This window comes from Bubalus bubalis, chromosome 5 (genome assembly GCF_019923935.1).
Source record: "Bubalus bubalis isolate 160015118507 breed Murrah chromosome 5, NDDB_SH_1, whole genome shotgun sequence".
NCBI lineage: Eukaryota > Metazoa > Chordata > Mammalia > Artiodactyla > Bovidae > Bubalus > Bubalus bubalis.
Window position 1 is genome coordinate 37,051,166 of NC_059161.1, and position 8,700 is coordinate 37,059,865.

General features: G+C 48.4%; 1 long non-coding RNA gene across 1 annotated transcript; it reads right to left on the bottom strand.

The window, feature by feature from the left end:
• Positions 1-673: 673 nt before the first annotated feature.
• LOC102403551 lies at positions 674-5,161 on the bottom strand. Its single transcript, XR_003109445.3, has 2 exons — positions 4,794-5,161; positions 674-1,236 (listed from the first exon to the last, which is right to left on the bottom strand). It is a non-coding gene; the product is annotated as an uncharacterized LOC102403551 (long non-coding RNA).
• Between the last annotated feature and the right edge of the window lie 3,539 nt (positions 5,162-8,700).

The following is an 8,700-nucleotide window of genomic DNA, read 5'->3' on the forward strand; positions in this document are numbered from 1 at the left end:
CTTTTGCATATAGATGCCCAGCTGTTCCAGCACCATTTGTTGAAAAGATTCCCTCTGTTCCTTTGTATTACCTTTGCTCCTTTGTTAAAGATCAGTTAACTATATTTATGTGAGTGTGTTTCTGAGCTTTCTATTCTGTTCCATTGATCTAGTTGTCTGTTCTTTTGCTATTATTATACTGTCTTGATTACTATAGCTTTATAATAAGTCTTGAAATTGGGTCAAGTCAGTCCTCTGATTTTGTTCTTCTCCTTCAATACTGAGTTGGCTATTCTGGGTCTTTTGCCTCTCTAAATAAACTTTAGAATCAGCTTATCAATATCCATAAAATAATTTGCTGCGATTTTGATTTGGATCACGTTGAATCTGAAGATCGAGTTAAGAACTGACATCTTGCTGGGCTTCCCAGGTTGGCGCTAGTGGTAAAAGAATCCACCGGTCAATGCAGGAGACATAAGAGGTGCCGGTTCTATCCCTGGGTAGATAAGATCCCCTGGAGGAGGGCATGGCAATCCACCCCAATATTCTTGCCTGGAGAATCCCATGGACAGAGGAGCCTGGCAGGCTACAGTTCATAGGGTCACAAAGAGTTGATCATGACTGGGTGACTTAGCACACACGACATCTTGATACATGGACACCTTCCTATTTATTTGGTTCTTTGATTTTTTTCATCAGAATTTTGTAGTTTTCCTCATATAGATCTGGGGGGCTACTAATGTAAATGATGATATGTTTTTAACTTCAGTTCCACTCATTTGTTGCTGGTATACAGGAAAACTTTTGGATTTTATGTATTAACTTTGTATCCTACAGCTTTTCTAAAATTGCCTGTTAATTCCAAGAACTTTTGTTGTTGGTGGTGGTCCTTTCAGATTTTCTACAGAGAAAATCGTATCATGTGTGAATACAGTTTTATTTCTTCCTTCCCAATCTGTATAACTTTTACTCCCATTTCTTGTCTTATTGCGTTAGCCAGGACTTGCAGCAAAATGTTGAAAAGGACTAGTGAGAGGGGAGATCCTTGCCTTGTTCTTGATGGTAGCCGGAAAGCTTCAAGTTTATCACTGTTAAGTATGATGTTAGCTGTAGTTTTTTTGTAGATGTTTTTTAAGTTGAGGAAGTACCCCTCTTAATGATTTGCTGGGAGCTTTAATCTTGAATGAGTGTTGGATTTTGTCAAATGCTTTTTCTGCATCTGTTGATATGATCATGTGATTCTTTTTCTTCTTTAGCCTGTTGATACGATAGATTACATTCATTGGTATTTAAATGTTGAACCAGCCTTACACACTTGGCATAAATCCCACTTGGTCATGGTGCTGAGTGAATAGTTTTATATGCTAGCCCTGTGACAGATTATATTTTCCAAATGTAACCACACCCAAGTTGACCCAGGAGACTATGGTGCTCTTCCTGACTCATGCCTCTAAGCTGGAGAACTCCCTCTTTCCCTCAGTGGGACTGTCTCTATCTTCTTCCTCCCTTTGGCCATGCCACATGACTTGTAGGATCTCAGTTCCCCAACACAGGATTGAACCCCAGGGCCTCGGCAGTGACAGTGAGAGGCCCTATCCACTGGACCATCATGGAATTCCCCAGTTTTCATCATTTTAGAGCAAGTAGATATGGCCAGGAGCCCACAGCCCCAACACTTTCCTCCTCTCTCCTCTGTTATCTCAAGGCTCTGCCCACTTGGCCTGGTGCTTACATGCTCAGTCGTATTCAACTCTTTGCAACCCTATACAGGCTCCTCTGTCCATGGGACTCTCCAGGCAAGAATACTGGAGTGGGTTGCCATTTTCTCCTCCAAGGGATTTTCCTGAGCCAGGGATCGAACCCAGTCTCCTGTGACTTCTGCATTGGCAGGCGGATTCTTTACCACTGAGCCACCCTTGAACTGGAGGCCACCCAAACCTTTGGCAACAGATCTGGTGACCTAGGCAGGTCTGGATCACCCTTCTGTTTGACCCCACATGCCCAACACAGTGAAACACGGGCTCCACGGCAGAGCCCCCAGGCCCACACAGTGTCTCCAGCTGGTCTTCTCCGCCTTGCTTCCTCCCACCTCCCCATCCCAGTTCCCAGCCCCTTAAACTCTGGCTGCAACAGACAGTCAATCAACGGGTAGTACATTCTTCCTGCACATGTTTATCAAGAGCCCGTTTATGCCAGGCCATAACCTTGTTCTGAGATACAAGCAAACTGGACTCAGTCCCTGCCCACAGGAGCCTACAGTGCAGTGGGAAAGCGATGTGGTAAACAACTCCTGTAACACAGAGTGGGTCAGTGCCAGACAGGGGTGACCCAGGGTCTTTTGAAGTTCTGTAGTCTCCTGCCTCTCTGTTCCTTCTCTTTGACACACCTTGTTTAAAACATAATGATTTTTATTTATTTTTGGCTCTGCTGAGTCTTCATTGCTACATGGACTTTTCGCTGGTCGTGGTGGGTGGGGGCTACTCTCTAGCTGTGGTGCACAGGCTTCTCATTGCGGTGGCGTCTCTTGTTGCGGAGCATGGGCTCTAGGGCACATGGGTTCAGTACTTGCAGCTCCCAGCTTCTAGAGCACAGGCTCAGTAGTCATGGCCCACGGGCTTGGTTGCTATGCAACATGTGGGAATCTTCCTGTCCCAAGGATCAAATCTATGTCTCCTGCATTGGCAAGTGGATTCTTTACCACTGAGCCACCCGGGAAGCCCTACACACTTTTTAAAATGTTCTTCCTGGATTCTTGGCACAGTGAACTCCTATTTATCCTGCCAAAGCCCAGCTCAGATGCTTTGTCTCTCATGAAGCATTTCTTGGTTGTCCTTTCTGCCCCGGCAGACATAATTGCCCCTTTGTCTTTGCCTTTGTAGCACTCGGTGCATGCTCCAAGGCCCACCTTTGGTTCACGCAGGGCTGGATGTTCCTGACCTCAAGTACAACTCCCCATGTGACCATCAGGCAGCCTGGACTTCTGCTTTCAACTCCAACTGCAACCCCCCAACCCCTCCTTCTGGAGCCAGCCTAAGACCTTTCCCCTGCCCCCCGCCCCCACGCCTCTCTGCTGCAAATGCTTTCATCTCCAACTTTCTCCCAAAACTGGCCTATTATCACTTCAAGCATCCTTGAAAGCAGGCATTGGCACCAGGGCTCTAGGAGCTTGGCCAGGGCCACCCTGTCTGGTCGGGCAGGATGCACACGTCACACATTACAAGGGGCCCCATTCACATAACAAACACATTGCACATCACAGATCTGGGTGTTTAGCACACCAGTTTCCTGGCAGTCAAGGGTCTTGAAGAAGGGACGCCTTTTACTAATTTTCACAGGGCAGTGGCCCTGGGTCTGAGGCAGTCAAGGCCGGACAGAGCCAGCTGCCTCGGGTACTGAGCAACACCAAGGGCGCTGGGCCCAGGGATGTCCAGGGAGGTGGGGGAGAGGATAGCTTGGCTCCAGACACAGCCACACCCCTGTGGTTCCCTCTGCCTGAACCTTCTATTCCTGGTAGCATCTCACTGGGCCAGGAACAAGTGGCTACTGATTAACGGAGGCCTCCAGGAAGCATGAACTGTGAGCATGAAAGCTTTTTAAAGTCAAGTGTGGGTGAAGAGGCATCTAGCGTGGAAACTGAGGACAAGGCAGTGGGTGCAGCCCCAGCTGTGCGTGACCTTGGACAAGTGATCTCATTTCTCAGCTTCCCCATCTGGGGTTTGGGGTAGGGAGGCTAACTTCCCCATGGACTTTGCAGAGAAGAAATAGGACTTTGCATGTAAATCACTTAGCACAGTAAATCTGAATGTGGGTGACCATCAGAGAATAAAACAGCTCTGGGAGGGAGGCCCAGCAGGAGGCACTCACTGGACCCTGGGACTTTAAGAGCCCTCAAAAAGGTTTTAATTACTTCCCCAGTGGGCGTAGTGGTAAAGAATTCTCCTGCCAATGCAGGAGACACAAGAGACTCAGGTTCAATACCTGGGTCAAGATGATCCCCTGGAGTAGAAAATGGTAACCCACTCCAGTATTCTTGACCAGAAAATTCCACGGACAGAGGAGCCTGGTGGGCTACAGTCCACGGGGTCACAAAGAGTTGGACACGACTGAGAGTATGGCACACACACAATTTACAAAATCAAAAGGAAAAAGTGAATACATTAATAATAAATATATAGCAGCAAATCCAGCCTGAATTATGTCTGCTTTGAGTTGGGTTGGCCAAAATGTTCATTCAGGTCTGAAAGATGATATTAAAATACCCAAATGAACTTTTTGGCCAACCCAATACCAATTTTTAATTTAAAAATTTTTATTATTATTATTTTTAATGAGGATGAGACCAAAAAAAACAGAAGTGCTTAGGGCCTGTGGAAGTCACAGTGCAGCCCTGAGCCCTACATTATGCAAATACTCTGGACATCCTTTCTTCAGGGACATCAATCTACTTGGTAAATAACAACAAAGCTCTGACATATCCCTCTCTGAAAAGGACACTGCAGTTTAGTTGCTAAGTTGTGTCTGACTCTGCGACCCCATGAACTGTAGGCCGCCAGGCTCCTCTGTGGAATCCATGAGATTCTTCAGGCAAGAGTACTGGAATGGGTTGCCATTTCCTTCTCCAGAGGATTTTCCCAACCCAGGGATTGAACCTGGGTGTCCCGCACTGGGAGGCGGGTTCTTTACCACTAAGCCACCGGACACACTCAAGGACAAATTCTAGGCAGGTGCTCTTGGAAGTACCCCCCCCAACACACACACCCAGCAGCCCCACCGTCATCCCAGGGGAGAGTGGGTGACAAGCCATACATTTGTACCTTTGAGGCCTTGACGGTGGGTGTTGAGCAAGAATCGATCCAGTGACTTGATTCTGGGTTTCCCCGGCGATGTTCAGATTCAGATTCTCACTGGGAAAAGAAAAAAAAGGAAAACACTTGGCACCAGAGATTCAAACAAACCAGCCTGATCCAGGACGGCTGGCAGCAGCCAGAGCTTATAAATAACTGCGCTGTGGCCCCAGCCCCGGAGGAGCCATTGCCTACAGCCCGTCCCGCCTGGGCCTCAGCTGGCACCTATGGCATCTGCAAGCTGTTATTTGCTGCTGGAGGAAGAGGGACTTGGGTGACTTTCATGGCTGCACTTGTTCTGGCCCAACAGGTGGCCGAGCTCCCAGCCGGCCAGCGTGGGAAAGGTCACAGGACTCATGTTACTTGCCTTGAACACGTGTCCTGCAGCCTGGGACCCAGACTTGTTTACTTTATTATGAAATGTGTTTTAACAGCCCACGCTGCTTTCTTCTGAGGCTAAAGGACGAGAGATGAGGGGTGCCTGCGGGCAGCCTCCTAGGAGCCATCGTGCTTAGAAGCTGTGGCTCTGGGAAGGGACAAGGAATCCCCACCCTTGGGGGTGGGGGTCTCAGTGAGCCCACTTGCCCTGTGCACTATCCGTGACCATGACTCTTCTCACAGGCCCTGTCTCTGCCCTGCCAAGCTGTCAACATCTTCCATGACTCCCACTTGTTGTCGTTCAGTTGCCGAGTTGTGTCCGACTCTCTGTGACCCCATGGACTGCAGCATGCCAGGCTTCCCTGAACTTCAGTATCTCACTGAGTTTGCTCAAATTCACATTCACTGAGTCCATGATACTAGCTAACCATCTTATCCTGTCCTACCCCCTTCTCCTCCTGCCTTCAATCTTTCCCAGCATCAAGGTCTTTTCAATGAGTCAGCTCTTCGCATCAGGTGCCCAAAGTATGGGAGCTTCAGCATCAGTCCTTCCAAGAAATACTCAGGGTTGATTTCCCTTAGGATTGACTGGTTTGGTCTACTTGCAGTCTGAGGGACTCTCAAGAGTTTTCTCCAACACAATTTAAAAACATCCATTCTTTGGCGCCCAGCCTTCTTTATGGTCCAACTCTCACATCTGTACACGACTACTGGAAAAACCATAGCTTTGACTTTTCAGACCTTTGTTGGCAAAGTGATGTCTCTGCTTTTTAATACGCTGTCTAGGTTTTTCATAACTTTTCTTCTAGCTAGCAAGTGTCTTTTCATTTCACGGCTGCAGTCACCGTCCTCACTAGCACCAAAATGAAGCAATAGGCCACCCTGCCTGTCACCACCCAGGGTGGACTCAGTGTCTCTCTGGATGAGGAGAGGATGCCCTTTGGGAGGACTTCTGGGTCTACTCTCTGTTTCCCAGTGTAAGCATCCCTCTCCAAATCAGGGTACATTAGGGGTCAGCAGGGATGGGAAGAACTGCTGAGAGGACCTTCTGGGCAGGCCAATAGGAGAACCCCAGGACCACTTTTTACCTTTTCACGCTACTCATGGAGTTCTTGAGGCAAGAATGTTGAAGTGGTTTGCCATTCCTTTCTCCAGAGGACCACGTTTTGTCAGAACTCTCCACCATGACCCGTCTGTCTTGAGTGGCCCTACACGTCATAGCTCATGGTTTCACTGAGTTACACAAGGCTGTGATCTGTGTAATATATTTGGTTAGTTTTCTGTGATTGTGGTTTTCATTCTGTCTGCTGTCTGATGGATGAGGATAAGAAGATTGTGCGAGCTTCCTTATGAGAAGGACTGGCTGTGGGGAAAACTGGGTCTTGCTCTGGTGAGCAGGACCATGTTCAGTAAATCTTTAATCCAATAATCCAATTTTCTGCTGATAGATGAGGCTGTGCTCCCTCCCTGTAGTTTGGAGAAATGGACAGAGGATGAGATGGTTGGATGGCACCACTGACTCGATGGACATGAGTCTGAGCAAGCTCTGGGAGATAGTGAAGCACGGGGAAGCCTGTTATGCTACAGTCCATGGGGTCACAAAGAGTTGGACATGACTCAGTGACTGAACAACAACAACAGGACCACATCGGAGGCCTGGCCACTGAGGTTTGGATTTAACCCTTTAATCCCCCGGTGGCCCCTCAAGCCCCTGCAGTGCTCACTGGTGCACAGAATGGAAGATCTCAGAAACAGGCCAGGCCAGAGGCTTTATGAGTTAGACTCCCAGTGCTTGAGTGTTAGGGAGCCAAGGACAAAAGCCCTGGGGGAGCTGACCACACAGCAGGTCCTGCCAGTCCACGGCACAGTCACAGCCTCCTGTTTCACCTCCTTCCAACGTGGCAAAATGGGAATACCAGGAATTAGATGGCATAAGTAGGTTAAGGCTTAGTCTACATAATCCCTGGCACATGGTCCATGCTGTTTTATTTTAATACATCTTACAGATGAAGTTCAGAGACTCAGGGATGTATTCATTTTGGCCATAAGAAATCCCCACCAACTTGGTTACATAAAACAACAGAAATGTATTCTCTCGAATTTCAGGGGCCAGAAGTCTGAAATCAAGGTGTCGGCAGGACCCAACTCCCTCCAAAGACTTTTGGGGAGGAGGCTTCCTGGCTTCTAACAGCTTCCGGCAGCTCCAGGCCTTCCTCACCTTGAGGTACACCACCTGAATCTCTGCCTTTGTTTCTCACAGCCTTCCCCTCTGTGTGACTTCTCCTCTTCTGTCTTTTATGAGAGTATCAATCATTAGATTTAGGGCCAATGACAGATAATCCAGGATGATCTCAAGTAGAGATTCTTAATTACATCTACAGAGGACTTCCTGGGTGGTCCGGTGGCTAAGACTCTGTGCTCCCAGTGCAGGGGCCCCGGGTTCGATCCCTGGTCAGGGAGTTAGATCCCACCTACCAGAACTAAGAGTTACCCTGCTGGAACTAAAGCTCCCAGGTGTTGCAACTAAGACCTAGTGCAGTCAAATACGTAAATAAATATCGAATTACATTTGCAAAGACCCTTTTTTCCAGATAAGGTCATGTTCACAGGTTCTAGGTAGATCCATGGGGGCAGGGGGTTGGGGACCATTCAACCCACCACAGAGGCTAAGACCAGGTGAGTTAGTGGTGAAAAGGAAGACAAACCAGCTCCTTCATTGCCTGCCCTCTGATCATGGACAGGGAGACTTATCAGCAGGAAATACAAAGTGTCCAGATTTCCTACTGACAAACATGCTGGGAGGTTTCGAGCAAGACCAACGGATCAGCAAGTAGAGCTGGAACTGGAGGGAGAGTGAATTCTACGCAATTGCTCTGACAAATCCACCTGATCTCCGTCCCCCGTGACAGGTCACTCCCATTGAGAACGAATGCGTATGACTCGTGTGACACTCCCTCTCAGATTAGATTCTGGCACCAATTTCTTTGGCTGCTTTGTTGCTGTGTGAGCAAGCTCCGGCAGGCAGTGAAGGACAGGGAAGCCTGGCGTGTTACAGTCCATAGGATCACAAAGACTCGGACACGACTGAGCGACTTAAACCAACCTAACCCTACTGCTGTAATCACGTCCACGTTTAATCTGGCATCAGAAAGTGGTCCCCCCACCCCCACCCTGGAGGCATGGGCCACAGTCCTACAGACAGGGCTCAAATTCTGTCACTTGCAGAACTGTCCCAGATTCCAATCCCAATTCAAGCCCTAGAATGGAGGGAAAGGAGGGTCCAGAGCTGAAATGACCCTGACAGTGTTTTTGTTCATGGCCTGCTCCATCTCTGGGACCGCACAGCCAAAGAGGCTTCACAGGTGTGCGTGGCCAGCTCCTGCATAAATCAGTTCTGGGCACCTTTAAATAAGCCTCCTTGGCTGGTCCTGGGTCGACCTGAAGCCCAACTTGGGGCTGTCATGAAAATAACCCTGTAAGCCTGAGTCATCCTGAGAAT